We start from the raw sequence: 18373 nt of genomic DNA on the forward strand, positions 1-18373 counted from the left end.
GAAGGGGGTTCAGTCCACTCAGGGGAGGGCCCGCAGCCAGGTTGGTGTGTTCTGCTCCGCCGGCCCCCTCCCCACACAGGAAGGGAAGAGTCCTGGAGCCCGCGGCTGCAGTGTCAGGTTCACTGGTGTCCGGCATGCGGGCGCCCACTTCCTCAGCCACGGCCCCCTGGGAGCCTCCAGGCCACAGGCCACTAGGGAGGCAGGAGCTCAGACTGTAGCCAGAGCAGAAGTCTTCCACCAGTTACCCCCCTTCCACCTCTGCTGAATTATCCACGGCACATTTGCCAGGAATTACGTTGTCATGGGCCCTTTCACCGTGTCTGAAATCCCTACAGCCCCTGAGGAGCCTCTCTCCTCGTTTTCGCAGGGTTCTGCTTGTTCTCGCCCTGTTCTGAGCGACACTCTGCACAGGTTCTGTGACCCCCAGACCCACGCAGGCAGTCTCCTCAGACCCCGGAACCCACTGGAACAACTGCTGGGATCCTCCCTTCCCATCCGCCTGCCCTGCTGGCCGCAGCCAGGCCAGCTGCGTGTGGCACCCCCAGCCCAGAGCCCGCAGAGCCTACTGGGAATGTCCCCTGATTCCGCAGGCCCAGCTGCCACAGGGGGTCCTCCGTGCCCCTCCCCACCCGAGCTGGGTCCAGGGCCTGCCCCTCGCTACTCGGGCCAGTGGTGCGGCACCCGTGGGTGGCTGCTGTCTCTTCTGGATCACCCGCAGCCCAGGGCACTGCCTGGGCGGGAGAAGAGGAGGCAGGCCTGTCCCCTCCCTTGATGCCCTCCACGCAGACGGCTGCCTAGGGTCTGGGCCCCGGTCCACACACCCCGGGGCGTATAACTTTCAGTGTAGCCTCAGCGTGGCCCAATATTTTGTGCAGGAAAGTTAAAAAATCTAACTGCAGTCTTTCAATTTTCCCTTTTATAATAAAACAAACTAACTGTCAGGGAGAAGGACACCAACTTTGCAAGCGTCTCAAGGTGCACACGAGACCCTGAGGAAATGCCTTGCTCGTGGCGCCTCATCTCTGTCCTTTAGGGTGAAAAAAGTTTGGGGAGTCAAGTCTCAAGGTCCAGCTCAAATAGCATGGGGTCCCCAGAAGGCATGGCAACCAGTTGAGGTCCCTGCCTGTGCCAGGTGAGGGCGTGGGGCCCTCTGTGGAGAACAGGGGCCCCAGCTGGCCTCCTGCTTGGATGTACAGACCTGTCACCTCCAACAGACACTGTGCACCATTGCCCTGTGGCAGCTACGGCCCCTCGCAGCACGGCCGGTGCTCAGGGTCCTCGGCTGTCAGGGGCCCTCTGCCAGTTCCTGCTGGGGGAGGCTGGCCCGAGGGGTAGGAGGACGTCAGAGGTGTCGCTTCCTGCTCCAGGGGTGACAGTGAGATCCGTCGGCTTCCCCTGCAAGACGTAGGAAGCCACCCTCTGCTTATGTGCTGAAATACCTTTGCTGTCACCTGGAGATAAGTCTGGTCATGTTTGGGAGGTCCGAGCACAGCGCAGCCTCCCGCCAGCCCTCCCTGCTGGCCCCCCAAGGAACCCCACAGACTCCCTGAATGGGATCTGGGGCAGAGAGTGGGCACAGACCCCCGTTGCCTGGGCACCATAGCAACCTCTGGAGCTGTGACCCCACTTTAGAAATAGCCCAGGATCCAGGACAAGTTTCACAAGGCAGCGCTCACTGTGCGAGGAAAACCCCACTCAGATGCCTCCTCCTCCAGCTTCAGATGCTTGTCTCCACCCACGGATACATTTCAGAGACTTAATGAGGTGGGAGCCCAGGCCCTGCGAGACACCCTAAGTTCCTCTGCACTGCTGTCCACGCTCTGCCCCCTTTCTAGACCATCACCTCCCGCAGATCTCCTCCATCAGGACACTCTGCTGAGGTTCAAAACCCTATCCCAGCCCCCACCTGCTGAGACCCCATTCCAGCCCTCACCTGCTGAGACCCCATCCCAGCCCTCATTCCGCTCTGAGACCCCTGGCCCCAGGGGTGCTGGCCTGCTGGCACTGAGCTGCCAAAGCCTACGCAGGTGCTACCTGATGGGGGTGGTGGGGAAGCAGGGCTGAGGTGAGCCGGTTCCCCTGACTGTACGCCTCCTTCAAGCCGGCAGGCGGTGGGCAGGCTGATGACAGCAGAGTCGGGGTGACATGGCTCCCCACCACCTGCACCAGCCCCACCCCAGGGCTGCCTGGGGGAGTTTCTGGGAGAGGAAGTGGGGTGCCAGAAGCCGCCTGTGTCAACACCTCCAGAGGAGTGGTGTGCTTGCTAAGACAGCACTCGCTCTGGAGACGGCCCGAGCTAGCGAGTCCAGACCACCAGGCGGCGCGGAGGCACCCTCTCTCCCATCGTCTCTGGCCTCTCTGGATGGCGCTGAGCCTTTCCCAGGGCTGAGCCCCGTGGCTGCGGTCGGTGCCCGCACGCCACCCCGGCACGCTGGCAGGAAGGCCCTGCACCTTCGCACGCACTACACCCACGCTGACGCTGACGGGGTGACCGCGGACACACGGGGGCTTCCTGCAGCTCTGCTCCAGCCGCAGGCTCGTCCCTCCCCTCCACCAGCTGCACCTCGTCACACCCACCTCCTCAGGGGCCTTCTTTCCAGACCATCCCTTCCCCTGGTCTAGAGTGTTCTCCTCCCCCGCTCCGCCAGGCCCTCCCGGGGCGTTCTCTTCTCCCCACTCTGAGCTCAGGGCTGGGACACCCTGCTCAAAGGGCTACTCCCGCCCCCTGCAGAGCCCACCTCCGGGCTACGCAGCCCTCCGCTTGGGTCCCGCAGCACCTGGCCTCAGCACCTCTCTCTGCACAGACTGCCAGGGGCTGCGAGAGCTCCGACCCCAGCCCTGCCCATCTCCACAGGCAGAAACTGAGGCCCGAGAAGGGGAGTGGCTGGCCCAGGCCTCCTAAGCCTGCAGAGACCCTGCCCAGAGGCCCCTGAGGAGGGCCTGGGCTCCACCCTCCAGACCCAGGCCTGAGGGTCCCCCCGTGGGCTCCTCCCCTGCCTTGCCTGCTCTCTGCCCGTCCCCCGACCCCCAGCCTCCCCAGCCTCCTCCCCTGGCCCCTCCCTAGCCCCCCACCCTGCCTGGCGTCCTCCACAGGGCTTCCCCTGAATGTCTACTGTGTCCTTGTTCTGGGACCCCACCCACTCCTGCGCATAGTAGGGCCTCAACAAATCCCGTTCACCGGTCAGCAGGGGCCCCAACCGGAGAATCCAACCGGGTGGCCAGCGCCAAGGAACAAGCAGATTCTTGGCCCATAGCGGGGCGCTGCAAACAGGAGTGGCCGCAGGCTCAGAACCCTGTCGGCCTGGAGTGGGATGGAGCGTCTCTCCCCACCTCCCTGCCCCACGGCCCTTCCGTCTACTGGCCCTTCGGCCAGCTCCCTCCCAGTGGAGGGAGCTGGGGCTGCTCAGGGGAGGGCCGGGTCCTTTCCTCAAGTCCCACTGGATCCCCGGGGCTCCGAGAGGCCTGGCCCATTCTCACTGCCGGCTGGTCTCAAAACCATAAAGGACCCTCCTCAGAGAAGGACCGGGAAGGATCCCACTGCTGGCACCCACCGTGGAGCCCCCCGCGCCTCGTCCCAGCACCCTCCTCTCCGGCTTTGCACGTGCTAGGGAGCCCACGTGGCAGGCCCGTGGGTGGTGGCGGTCCAGGCGCATGTCTGAAGGAGGGTCTCTCCTGCCCCTTCCTCCCGGCCCCCCACCCCTCCGAACGTTTGGGGTTTGAGAGAAAAAGGCTGCTGGCAACAGCTGCAGCTGGGAGATAGGCATCACTACCCACCCTATCTAGGTAAGCCTCCCTTCGAGGGACGTGCCCCCCGGAGGCGGAGTCACTCCAGCGTAGGCTCTGGACGTGGCCCAGGGCCCCTACCGCACCGCCACCCGGGAACCTCACTGCTTCCCGGGCCCCAGCTTCCTCACCTCGGGTGGCAGCGAGGCCCCTGCCGTCAGGGTCAAGGAGGGGACAAAGCTCTGAGAGTGGGGGATTCAGGACCCTGGCCGAGAAAGAGGACGAAGGACCCTGAGGACACCCAGGTGGGGTGTCCTGAGCCAGGCAGTGTGGCCCCTGGCCAAGGGCCTTGACCCACCCAGGCTGTCCTCCCCAGGCTACATACACTCTGTGTCCACTCCGACCTCACTCTACACTACGGTCTGCCCCTCTTCTGTGCCCACCCTCGCCGCCCCACGCGTGGGCAAGCGTGCTGGACATGGCTGGCGGGGGGTGGGGGCGGGGGCCATGGCCAGGTGGGCGTACCCAGCACGGGGCAGCGTGCAGTCATATCGCGAGGCTTCACAGAGGGCAGGTCAGGACCTGGAGGCTTCTTGAAGGAGGAGGCCCTGGAGCTGGACCTGGGAGGTGGGAGGAGTGGAGAGGGGGAGGGGCTTCCTGGAAGATGGAAGCACGACGCCTGCCTCGGCTCCGGGACAGAAGGCTGGAGATGAGCCACAACCTCTCTTGCACGATCCCCAGCACAGCTGGGCGGACGGGGCAGCTGGACCGCCCGCAGGGAGATGTGGCCGTTGGCGCAGGCGGAGGGGGACCCTGCGCAGCAGGCACCTCCAGAGCCTGGCGGGCCGTGGAGGCTGGTGAGCCTGGCGGGCCGTGGAGGCTGGTCTTCCATCTCCCACCACCTGCCTTTAATCTAGTATAGCTGACTCTCTGTTCTCGTGGATTCTGCATTATCTCTGGTGTATTGAAATATTGCACCAAAGGAGACTTTATCTTGATTACTGACTTCTGTGGGGCCTCGTAGATGTGCCGGGCCGAGGCCTCACTTGCCTCACCCTGGCCCAGGCGCCTGGCCGGGATGGCGTGGGCCCGTGGGCCCATGGGCCCTGGGCTCAGCCTTGGGCCTGGCATGCCTGCGAGGCTGAGAGAGGAGGCGTGGGCTTCTGTCACGGCAGGTACTTTCTGTTCCCCTCTTCTCGGAAACCAGGCCTGGGAAACATCCCTCCCGCCTCCCGCTGGTTTGGCCAAAAGCCAGCCTGGGGGCCCTGTCATCTGCCCCCGCTCTCACCGTAGTGGGGCAAGGCGGGGGTGACTGCAGGACGCCACACGGAGAGTGGAGGAGGATGGGAGCACACCCCTCAGGAAACTGCGGGCGATGGGGACACAGCTCGGGGGAGGAAGAGGATCCCCCTCGCCCTCCTCCCGCTGGCCGGCAGCCCTGCCCTGGGCCGCCCGCTCTTCCTCCCAGTCCCTTCAGCCTTGTCCCGGGTCCTCACGCCAGCCACTCGAGCCCCCGCACCCTGAACCGCTGCCGGCCCTGTTCGCACTGGGCGGGCTGCTTCTCCCCCGCAGGCCCTGGGCCCTGGGTCCCCCCTGAGCCATCAGACCAGCCTCAGCTCCCCAGAGGAAGGCCGGGAGAGGCAGGGGACAGACCCTTCCGGTCCGGGCTGCCCCCTCGCCCCCTCCTCTCCGGCACCGTCCCCCCGTCCCCTCACCCAGCAGCCGCTGGCCTCTAGGAGCCCTTCTCTGCTGGGTCTGCCTCCCACCCCCCGGCCTGGCTCTTCCCAGCCTCACTCCCTTTGTCTCCCTGCAGGTTGGTCGGTCTCTCTCTCTCTCTCTCTCTCTCTCTCTCTCAGGGGCAATGGATGAGCCCAGGTCCCCGGCTCTGCCCACAGCCTCACAGCCCCTCAGGGGACCCGGCGGTGGGATCCACAGACCAGAGGCACGGCCAGATGGGGCCTCGCAGGCCCAGCTGCCCGCCACCTGGGGAGAGCCACCTGCGGAAGGCATCCTTCTGTGACTGGACATTGGGAATCGGCCAGCAAGGGGACAAGGCCAGGAATCAGCCCTCTGTCCTCGGGCGCCTTCCTGGCACCTTGGCTGGCCTCCTGTCTGCTGGAAGCGCACTCAAGTGTCACTGGCTGGGGTGACACAGTGGCTGGAATTGGACAGGAGCCGGGGAGTTGATCCTCATGGGGCAGGAGACCTGGGGTTCTCTGTACTAGACTCCCTACCTTGATATACAGCTGAGCTTCCCGTAATAAAAAGTTTATAAAAATAGAGACACAGGTGCGTGGCTGGGGAAGGGTCTGCGTTAGGTGGGCAGATGAGGCGGCCGGTCAGCAAGGGCACGTGGAACGGGAGGGGCTGCCTGCCCGAGTCCAGCTCTTCGGCCCGAGGTGCCCTCAACCCAAGACTTGCCCTGTGCCAAGCCTGGCGCTCACCCGGCCGCCAGCGCAGGGCCTCGGGCACGACCCACGACTCACCTCCGTGCACTGCCCACTGGCCGGGGGCACGCGCGGCAGCCGGCGGCTCTGCCACCCGCCTCCCTCCTAGACCCCACCTCCTGCCTGCCAGCCCCGCCTGGCTCAGTGGCAGATGCCACCACGGCCAGCAGGGGCCCTCCCGCGGAAGGCCTCCAGCCCCTGCCCCTGCGGCTGCCACCTCTGTCCTTCCACAAAGCCACTACGTGGCCTCTGAGGCCCGCCCTGCTCACCCTGCCCCCCGTTCGCTCATTCGTTCACCCACTCAGCAAATGTGGCTGAGCGGGGAAGGGTGTGGGCAGGAGGGCAGGGGGTGCCAGAGCCCTGGCAGCCGCCCTCAGGGCCTGGCTGTGCCGCAGACAGGGGACAGGGAGGCCAGCTCCCGCGGGCCACCTTTGGACGCCCACTGTGTCACCCGCACGGGCTCGTGTTTCCCCCTCAAACGGTGGAGTCAGTGGGACGCAGCCAGAGAGGGAGAGCACCGGGCTTGGAAACACCAGGGAGGACGTGGCGGCCACGCCGCATGCCTGCCCTCGGCCTCTGGCCTCCACTGCCACCCGGTCCCCACCCGGCCAGGGAGCCCACGGGGGGCCGGCTCTGAGCGGCCCAAGGATGGCTGCCCTGTTTCCAGGAACGAGCAGGCACATCCGGGGCAGGGAGCCTGTGGTCCTCTGGTCAGACAGCCAGCGCGGCAGATGCTCTCCAGGCTCTGGAATGTCCCTCCGTCTGTGACCACCACACAGGCCAGGGGCCCGGCGGACAGAGGCCATGGGTCCAGGGCACGCACTCCGGTGCCCTGGGACGGGCATCCCTGGCGTCCGGCCGTCCCGGCGCCACTACTCTCTCACTGCAAGCTCCCCCACCCAGTCCCCCTCGTAAACCCCTGGTGCCCCCAGACAGACCCCGCTTCCGCCCTCCTATGCTCTGCAGCCCCTTCCTACCCCCGTGCTCCCTTCGCCCTGGGACCCCTTGGCGCCCAACAGAGGCCAAGCCAGGGATGTCCAGTCCTCTCCCAGCTGGCTGAGGGCAGGGGCGCCTGACGGCCCATCGGGCCTCCTCTGGGGCAGCTCCCAGGCCGCCCGCTCCATCACCTGCCCTGAACCCCGGGACCCCTCCCGCAGGGGCGGTTGGTGGGCCATGGTGCTGCTCCAACCGCAGGTTCCTGCCTGCTCCATGGTCTCCTTCCCCTTTCTCTGCCCAGGGTTTCTCTGCCTGGAAGGCAGCTGCTGGCCCCATGACAGTCCCCCCTGGGACTCCACGTCCCCGGGCGGCCCTCCAGCGCCAGCATCCCACCTGGTCTCGGGCTTCCCTTCCCAGCAGAGATGGCCATCCCGGCCCGCGCCGCCCCACCCAGGCATCCCCTGCCCACTCTCCGCCCTCCTTCCTCACCAGGTGGCCAGTCCCCTGCAGGGGCCCCCACTGCCCAACAGCAGCTCCCAGGCCCTGCTCCCGGCGACGACCTCGGGCTGGGGAGTCCAATGGGCAGAGAGCAACCCAAGTGTGTGCCCAGCACACATCATCCTTGCCTTAAAGTCAGCAGCTGGATTCAGAGCAGGAGGGGCGCGTCTCCCTTGAAAGGCTCCTGTCTCTCCACGAAGGGTTTCCCCCTTCCCCCCTTCCCTAAGAGCAGCCGGCCTTTAGCTCAGGCTGGTTTCAGCCGGTCTGTCTGGGGCGAGCCCAACTTAACAAGCACCCCACCCACCTATGCACATGTATGTATATACACACGCATGTACACACACGTGCACGCACACACACATGCACACATACATACACACACACACACAGACACACAGACGCGATCACAGGCACAGATACATGTCTACACATATATGTATACATGCGTACACGTATATGTACAGCAGTTCAGGGCGGATTCATGGGCCCTACCCTCGCACCTGCTCACCCTCACCTGGGCCACCAACCTCTGCTCTTATATCCCCCACCTGCCCGTTCTGGGCCCCTTGCAGCAGGCCTGCCACCCCATCCACCAGCTGTTCGTTTCCCCCCACTATCTGCTGAGCGCCCTCTGGCAGCCCCTGAGCCAAGCAGCTGGTCTCCTGCTTGAGGTCAGGGTCAGTCTGCACAGCCCCATGTGGTGGGGCTGCACCTCCAGGAAGTCAGTACTGGGGCAGATTGGTCCGACTGCAGGGCTGTGGAAAGCTGCTGGGGCTGCTCCTGTCTAGATAAGTGGCCAGAAGAGGGGTGGGGCGTGCGGACCGTGCCCCGGCGGGGGGGCGGGGGGGGGCTGGCTGCAAGAGCAGCTTCCGGAGCAGGACAGAGCACGACACAACTCGTGAGACCCGTCCCCAGGGAAGTGCTGCCGGCCGAGAGGATGGGCCCCTTGTCGGCCATGGTGCTGCGATGCTCCTCCCGCTGCACTTCCCCCTCTGGAGAAGCCTGGCCTGGGTCTGGCTGACTGCTTGCCTCCCCTGGGGGCCCAGCCCTCTGCAGAGCCTGGCTAGAGGACAGTAAGTGCCTCAGGCCCATACGTTCTCCCAAAAGACAAAAGACGTCTGCATGCACAGTGTCTGCTTCTCCCAACCCCTCCTTGCTCCGCCACTGGGATTTGGGACCCACCATGGTCAGCACATAGAGGCTTCCTCCCTGAGGGCCCTCTGGCTGCCATGTCGTAGACCCAGCAGGCCCTGGCAGACCACCTTGTTCCATCTCCCAGCAGCACTGTGCAGAGGTGAACTATCCCTAGTTCTTTACTTTTAAAATGTTTTAATGAAATGTTAACTAGGTCTAATGCACACCAGGTGCCTGTGCACAGGTAAGGGGGAGGGCCTCAGATGGCCTCCGAGGCGCCCTTGCATGCTGTCCGGATCTGGCCGCAGGACCCAGGGCACAGGCTAACTGTTGGGCCACTGCCCTTCTGGCTCTGAGACGGTGCACTCGCCTTATTTTGCTCTTTCCTCTCTGGCTTCTCCTCTCACATCCCTGTTGTTCTCCATCTGGGTCCCTAACTTGGGGTTTGCTGGGGTTTGGTCCTGGGCCCTTTCTCGCCCCATCACACACTCTCCATACAGATTCACCCAGTCCTGTTGATTCAAGAAGCACCCCTATCCCCTGACGCCTCTGCCAGCTCCAGCCCAGACCTCTGGACCACACATGGACTGTCCACAAGGCATCTTCTCTTGGACATATAACAAGCACTGTAAGCGCAACTTGACCAGAACTGACCACATCATCAAGCCCCTTCATCATACCCCCATGCTGTAATCTTCCTTCAGAGTTCCCCATCTCAGAGAATGATCCCTCTTGTGGCCCAGGCCAGATATTTGAGTGTCATTCTTAACACACAATTTCCACTCCCTCCTACATCTAATCAGTCATTGATAAGTTAAATATGCAGATTGTAAGCACAATAGCAATCATTGAAAAGATAAAACAGGGAGGCATAATAAATAAACCAACGGAGGACATAAATGGAATATGAAACAAAGTACTCAATCCAAAAGTGGGAGGAAAAGAGACAAAGAATAGATGAGATAAATAGAAAACAATAGCAAGATGGTAGATCTAGCCCAACCATATCAATAATCACATTAAATATAACTGGTCTAAACACTCCAATTAAAAGGCAAAGATTATCAAACTGATTAAAAATGCAAGAAGTGACAATATACTCTCTAAATGATATACACTTTAAACAAATAGATAGATTAAAAGCAAAAAATGAAAACAAAGTGAAAGAATGGAAGAAGATGTAAAATGAAAACACTAATCATAAGAAATTTGGGATGGCTGTATTGATATCTAAGTAGACTTCAATACAGGGACTCTTACTGGAGATAAAAAGATGACACTTCATATTGATAAAAGGATCAACTCAGAAGAATAAATAGACAAATCCACACTTATGATAGGTTATTTTGACACTCCTCTCTCAGTAACTGAGAAAAAAATTATTAAGGATACAGTAGACTTGAACAACATCAATCGACTTGCCCACACTGATGTCCACAGAGCAGCATACCCAACAAGAGCAGAATACCCATTCTTTTCAAGTACACATGAATAGTCCCCAAAATAGGCTATATACTGGGCCAGAAAGCAAGTCTCAAAACAATTAAGAGGATTTAAATCATATAGAATATGTTCTTCAAATACAACACAACTAAATGAGAAATCAGTAGCAAAAGATATAAGCTATCTAAAGAATGCCCAAATATTTGGAAATTAAGCAACATAAGTATAACAAACTCAAGGTTAAATAGGTAATCAAAGGGAAATCAGAAAATATTTTGAACTAATTGATATGAAAACACAACTTATCAATATTTGTGAGATAAAGCTAATGCAGTGTTTAGAGAAAAACTTGTAGCTTTAAGTGCTGATACTGGGAAAGAGAAAAGGCCTAAAATCATTCATCTAAGATTTCACTTTGGGAAGCTATAAAACAACAACAACAACAAACTAAACCCAAGTAAGTAGAAGAAAGGAAATAAGAAAAGGTAAAAGTAATATAATAGAAAAATTACAACAGAGAAATATCAATAAAATGGAAGTTGGTTCTTTGAAAAGATCAATGAAGCTGGTAAACCTCTGGCTAAACTGATCAAGAAAAAAAAATCCAGACAAAGGATCATTCACTCCTTGATCAGCTGGAGGCAATGGAACTCAGACTGGATACAAACAGACTGACTTTAAATCCCAGCGCTTGCTACTTACTAGCTGTGGCCAGATGATCTCTGTGTTCCTCTTTATCCTCATTTTGTAAAACACACATAATACAAGATTATGTATTGGAGCCTGAATCAAGATGGCAGAGTAGAAGGACGTGCTCTTACTCTCTCTTGCAAAAAAACCAGAATCACAACTAACTGCTGAACAGTCATTGACAGGAAGACACTGGAACTCACCAAAAAAGATACCCCACATCCAAAGACAAAGGAGAAGCCACAATGAGAAGGTAGGAGGGGTGCAATCCGATAAAATCAAATCCTATAACTGCTGGTTGGTTGGCTCACAAACTGGAGAACACTTATACCACAGAAGTCCACCCACTAGAGTGAAGGTTCTGAGCCCCACGTCAGGCTTCCCGACCTAGGGCTAGGGCAATGGGAGGAGGAATTCCTAGAGAATCAGACTTTGAAGTCTAGCGGGATTTGATTGCAGGACTCTGACAGGACTGGGGGAAACAGAGACTCCACTCTTGGAGGGCGCACACAAAGTAGTGTGCACATTGGGACCCAGGGGAGGGACCCAGGGGAAGGGCCCAGGGGAAGTGACCCCACGGGAGACTGAACCAGACCTACCTTCTAGTGTTGGAGGGTCTCCTGCAGAGGCAGTGGGTGGCTGTGGGTCACCGTGAGGACAAGGACACTGGCAGCAGAAGTTCTGGGAAGTACTCCCTGGCGTGAGCCCTTCCAGAGTCCACCACTAGCCCCACCAAAGAGCCTGAAGGCTCCAGTGTTGGGTTGCCTCAGGCCAAACAACCAACAGGGAGGGAACCCAGCCCTACCCATCAGCAGTCAAGTGAATTAAAGTTTTACTGGGCTCTGCCCACCAGAGAAACACCCAGCTCTGCCCACCACCAGTCCCTCCCAGCAGGAAACTTGCACAAGCCTCTTAGATTGCCTCATCCACCAGAAGGCAGACAGCAGAAGCAAGAAGAACTACAATCCTGCAGCCTGTGGAACAAAAACCACATTCACAGAAAGATAAACAAGATGAAAAGGCAGAGGACTTTGTACCAGGTGAAGGAACAAGATAAAACTCCAGAAAAACAACTAAATGAAGTGGAGATAGGCAACCTTCCAGAAAAAGAATTCAGAATAATGATAGTGAAGATGATCCAGGCCCTTGGAAAAAGGATGGAGACAAAGATCAAGAAGATGTAAGAAATGTTTAACAAAGACCTAGAAAAATTAAAGAACAAACAAACAGATGAATAATACAATAACTGAAATGAAAACTACACTAGAAGGAATCAATAGCAGAATATCTGAGGCAGAAGAACGGATAAGTGACCTGGAAGACAGAATGGTGGAATTCACTACCGCAGAACAGAATAAAGCAAAAAGAATGAAAAGAAATGAAGACAGCCTAAGAGATCTCTGGGACAACATTAAACGCAACAACATTCACATTATAGGGGTCTCAGAAGAAGACAGAGAGAAAGGACCCGAGAAAATATTTGAAGAGATTATGGTTGAAAACTTCCCTAACATGGGAAAGGAAATAGTCACCCAAGTCCAGGAAGCGCAGAGAGTCCCATACAGGATAAACCCAAGGAGAAACACGCCGAGACACATAATAATCAAATTGGCAAAAATTAAAGACAAAGAAAAATTATTGAAAGCAGCAAGGGAAAAACAACAAATAACATACAAGGGAATCCCCATAAGGTTAACAGCTGATTTCTCAGCAGAAACTCTACAAGCCGGAAGGCAGTGACATGATATACTTAAAGTGATGGAAGCGAAGAACCTACAACCAAGATTACTCTACCCGGCAAGGATCTCATTCAGATTCGATGGAGAAATCAAAAGCTTTACAGACAAGCAAAAGCTAAGAGAATTCAGCACCACCAAACCAGCTCTACAACAAATGCTAAAGGAACTTCTCTAAGTGGGAAACACAAGAGAAGAAAAGGACCTACAAAAACAAACCCAAAACAATTAAGAAAATGGTCATAGGAACATACACATGGATAATTACCTTAAACGTGAATGGATTAAAAGCTCCAACCAAAAGACACAGGCTTGCTGAATAGATACAAAAACAAGACCAATATATATGCTGTCTACAGGAGACCCACTTCAGACCTAGGGACACATACAGACTGAAAGTGAGGGGATGGAAAAAGATATTCCAGGCAAATGGAAATCAAAAGAAAGCTGGAGTAGCAGTACTCATATCAGATAAAATAGACTTTAAAATAAAGAATGTTACAAGAGACAAGGAAGGACACTACATAATGATCAAGGGATCAATCCAAGAAGAAGATATAACAATTATAAATATATATGCACTCAACACAGGAGCACCTCAATGCATAAGGCAACTGCTAACAGCTATAAAAGAGGAAATCAACAGTAACACAATAATAGTGGGGGACTTTAACACCTCACTTACACCAATGGACAGATCATCCAAAATGAAAATAAACAAGGAAACAGAAGCTTTAAATGACAAAATAGACCAGATAGATTTAATTAATATTTATAGGACATTCCATCCAAAAACAGCAGATTACACTTTCTTCTCAAGTGTGCACGGAACATTCTCCAGGATAGATCACGTCTTGGGTCACAAGTCAAGCCTCAGTAAATTTAAGAAAATTGAAATCACATCAAGCATCTTTTCTGACCACAACGCTATGAGATTAGAAATCAATTACAGGGAAGAAAATGTAAAAAACACAAACACATGGAGGCTAAACAATACGTTACTAAATAACCAAGAGATCACTGAAGAAATCAAAGAGGAAATCAAAAAATACCTAGAGACAAATGACAATGAAAACACGACGATCCAAAATCTATGGGATGCAGCAAAAGCAGTTCTAAGAGGGAAGTTTATAGCTATACAAGCCTACCTCAAGAAACAAGAAAAATCTCAAATAAACAATCTAACCTTACACCTAAAGGAACTAGAGAAAGAAGAACAAACAAAACCCAAAGTTAGCAGAAGGAAAGAAGTCATAAAGATCAGAGCAGAAATAAATGAAATAGTAGCAAAGAAAACAATAGCAAAGATCAATAAAACTAAAAGCTGGTTCTTTGAGAAGATAAACAAAATTGATAAACCATTAGCCAGACTCATCAAGAAAAAGAGGGAGAAGACTCAAATCAATAAGATTAGAAATGAAAAAGGAGAAGTTACAACAGACACCGCAGAAATACAGAGCATCCTAAGAGACTACTACAAGCAACTCTATGCCAATAAAATGGACAACCTGGAAGAAATGGACAAATTCTTAGAAAGGTATAAACTTCCAAGACTGAACCAGGAAGAAATAGAAAATATGAACAGACCAATCACAAGTAATGGAATTGAAACTGTGAGTAAAAATCTTCCAACAAACAAAAGTCCAGGACCAGATGGCTTTACAGGTGAATTCTATCAAACATTTAGAGAAGAGCTAACACCCACCCTTCTCAAACTCTTCCAAAAAATTGCGGAGGAAGGAACTCTCCCAAACTCATTCTATGAGGCCACCGTCACCCTGATACCAAAACTAAAGATACTACATAAAAAGAAAACTACAGACCAATATCACTGATGAATATAGATGCAAAAATCCTCAACAAAATACCAGCAAACAGAATCCAAAAACACATTAAAAGGATCATACACCACGATCAAGTGGGGTTTATCCCAGGGATGCAAGGATTCTTCAATATATGCAAATCAATCAATGTGATACACCATATTAACAAATTGAAGGAGAAAAACCATATGATCATCTCAATAGATGCAGAAAAATCTTTTGACAAAATTCAACACCCATTTATGATAAAAACTCTCCAGAAAGTGGGCATAGAGGGAACTTACCTCAACATAATAAAGGCCATATATGGCAAACCCACAGCAAACATTATTCTCAATGGTGAAAATCTGAAAGCATTTCCTCTAAGATCAGGAACAAGACAAGGATGTCCACTCTCGCCACTATTATTCAACATAGTTTTGGAAGTCCTGGCCACAGCAGTCAAAGAAGAAAAAGAAATAAAAGGAATACAAATTGGAAAAGAAGAAGTAAAACTGTCACTGTTTGCAGATGACATGATACTATACTTAGAGATTCCTGAAGATGCCACCAGAAAACTACTAGAGCTAATCAATGAATTTGGTAAAGTTGCAGGATACGAAATTAATGCACAGAAATCTCTTGCTTTCCTATATACTAATGATGAAAAATCTGAAAGAGAAATTAAGGAAACACTCCCATTTACCATTGCAACAAAAAGAATAAAATACCTAGGAATAAACCTACCTAGGGAGACAAAAGACGGGTATGCAGAAAACTATAAGACACTGATGAAAGAAATTAAAGATGATACCAACAGATGGAGAGATATACCATATTCTTGGATTGGAAGAATCAATATTGTGAAAATGACTATACTACCCAAAGAAATCTACAGATTCAATGCAATCCCTATCAACTTACCAATGGCATTTTTTACAGAACTAGAACAAAAAATCTTAAAATTTGTATGGAGACACAAAAGACCCTGAATAGCCAAAGCAGTCTTGAGGGAAAAAAACGGACCTGGAGGAATCAGAGTCCCTGACTTCAAACTATACTACAAAGCTACGGTAATCAAGACAATATGGTACCGGCACAAAAACAGAAATATAGATCAATGGAACGAGATAGACAGCCCAGAGATAAACCCACATACCTATGGTCAACTAATCTATGACAAAGGAGGCAAGGATATACAATAGAGAAAAGACAGTCTCTTCAATAAGTGGTGCTGGGAAAACTGGACAGCTACATGTAAAAGAATGAAATTAGAACACTCCCAACACCATACACAAAAATAAACTCAAAATGGATTAGAGACCTAAATGTAAGACCGGACACTATCAAACTCTTAGAGGAAAACATAGGAAGAACACTCTTTGACATAAATCACAGCAAGATATATTTTGCTCCACCTCCTAGAGTAATGGAAATAAAAACAAAAATAAACAAATGGGACCTAATGAAACTTCAAAGCTTTTGCACAGCAAAGGAAACCATAAACAAGACAAAAAGACAACCCTCAGAGTGGGAGAAGATATTTGCAAACGAATCAACGGACAAAGGATTAATCTCCAAAATGTATAAACAGCTCATGCAGCTCAATATTAAAAAAACAAACAACCCAATACAAAAATGGACAGAAGGGCTTCCCTGGTGGCGCAGTGGTTGAGAGTCCGCCTGCCGATGCAGGGGACGTGGGTTCGTGCCCCGGTCCGGGAAGATCCCACATGCCGCGGAGCAGCTAGGCCCGTGAGCCACGGCCACTGAGCCTGCGCGTCTGGAGCCTGTGCTCCGCAACGGGAGAGGCCACAACAGTGAGAGGCCCGCGTACCGCAAAAAAAAAAAAAAAAAAAAAAAATCGGCAGAAGACCTAAATAGACATTTCTCCAACGAAGACATACTGATGGCCAAGAAGCACATGAAAAGCTGCTCAACATCACTAATAATTAGAGAAATGCAAATCAAAACTACAATGAGAACGGGCTTCCCTGGTGGCGCAGTGGTTGAGAGTCCGCCTGCCGATGCAGGGGACGTGGGTTCGTGCCCCGGTCCAGGAAGATCCCACATGCCGCGGAGCGGCTGCGCCCGTGAGCCATGGCCGCTGAGCCTGCGTGTCCGGAGCCTGTGCTCCGCAACGGGAGAGGCCACGAGAGTGAGAGTCCTGCGTACCACAAAAGAAAGAAAGAAAAAAAAAACCTACAATGAGGTATCACCTCATACCAGTTAGAATGGAAATCATCAGAAAATCTACAAGCAACAAATGCTGGAGAGGGCGTGGAGAAAAGGGAACCCTCTTGCACTGTTGGTGGGAATGTAAATTGATACAGGCACTATGGAGAACAGTATGGAGTTCCTTAAAAAACTAAAAATAGAATTACCATATGACCCAGCACTCCCACTACTGGGCATATTCCCAGAGAAAACCATAATTCAAAAAGACACATGCACCCCAATGTTCATTGCAGCACTATTTACAACAGCCAGGTCATGGAGCAACCTAAATGCCCATCGACAGACGAATGGATAAAGAAGATGTGGTCCATATATACAATGGAATATTACTCAGCCATAAAAAGGAACGAAATTGGGTCATTTGTTGAGACGTGGATGGATCTAGACACTGTCATACAGAGTGAAGTAAGTCAGAAAGAGAAAAGCAAATATCGTATATCAATGTATATATGTGGAACCTAGAAAAATGGTACAGATGAACCGGTTTGCAGGGCAGAAATTGAGACACAGGTGTAGAGAACAAACGTATGGACACCAAGGGGGGAAAGTGGAAGGGGGGTGGTGGTGGGATGAATTGGGAGATTGGGATTGACATGTATACACTGATGGGTATAAAATGGTTGACTAATAAGAATCTGCTGTATAAAAAAGTAAATAAAATAAAATTTAAAAATTCAAAAAAAAAGGAAAGAAAAGAAAAAAAATCCATAAATTACTAATATCAAGAATGAAGGAGGATACATCATTTAGATCCTACAGACATTAGAATAATAATAAAGGAACATTATTAATAACTTTATGCAGAGACATTTGACAACTCAGTTGAAATTCACAAATTCCTTGAAAGTCACAACTTGCCAAAATTTGTAGAAGAAATATAAAATTTGAATAGCCTGCATCTATTAAAGTTGTTGAATTTATAATTAAAAACCTTTCCACAAAGAAAACGCCTGACCCAGATGATGTCACTGGTGAATTCTATCAAACATTTAAGGATGAAATAATGCTAATCTTAAACACTTTCTGAAAATAAATAAGGAGGAACACTTCCCAACATATTTTCAAAGACAAGCTTTACCCTCATAGCAAAACTAGACAAAGATGGTATTACAAGAAAACTACAGATTAACATCATGTATGAACATAGACACAAAAATCCTTAATAAAATACTTTTAGCTGATTGAATCCAGCAATATAGAAAACAAATAAGCCACCATGCACAAGTATCCCAGGATTGTAAGGTTTGTTTTAACATTAGAATATCCATCAATATAATTCGCTATATTAATAAAATAAAGGAGAACATAATCCTCTTAATAGGTGCAAAACAATCATTTTACAAAATTCAATACCATTTATGACAGAAACTCTCAGCAAACTAGGAACGGAAAACAGGTACGCTCAAAACCACAAAATATCGCTGAGAGAAATTAAACTGTCAAAAATGGATAGCTACACCATGCTCGTGGGTCGGAAGGTCCCACCCAGTTCTCCTCACGTCCATCTGCACAACCAAACCTATTAAGGAAGCACGAAGCATCTCGTTCTGCGGGCTTTGCTTTCCAAGCAGACCACAGCACTGCCCTCTCCCCTCAGCGCCCCCCGCCCGGTCCCCGCGCACCGGGACACCCTCCTGTCTCGCTTGCAAGAAGGCAGCAGCCTTCTGGTTGGTCGCCTCCCCCCAGTCGTTCCTGAGACTCCAGCCAGAGACAGATGTCAAGCAGG

The sequence above is a fragment of the Globicephala melas genome, chromosome 7 (genome assembly GCF_963455315.2).
Source record: "Globicephala melas chromosome 7, mGloMel1.2, whole genome shotgun sequence".
Classification (NCBI taxonomy): Eukaryota; Metazoa; Chordata; class Mammalia; order Artiodactyla; family Delphinidae; genus Globicephala; species Globicephala melas.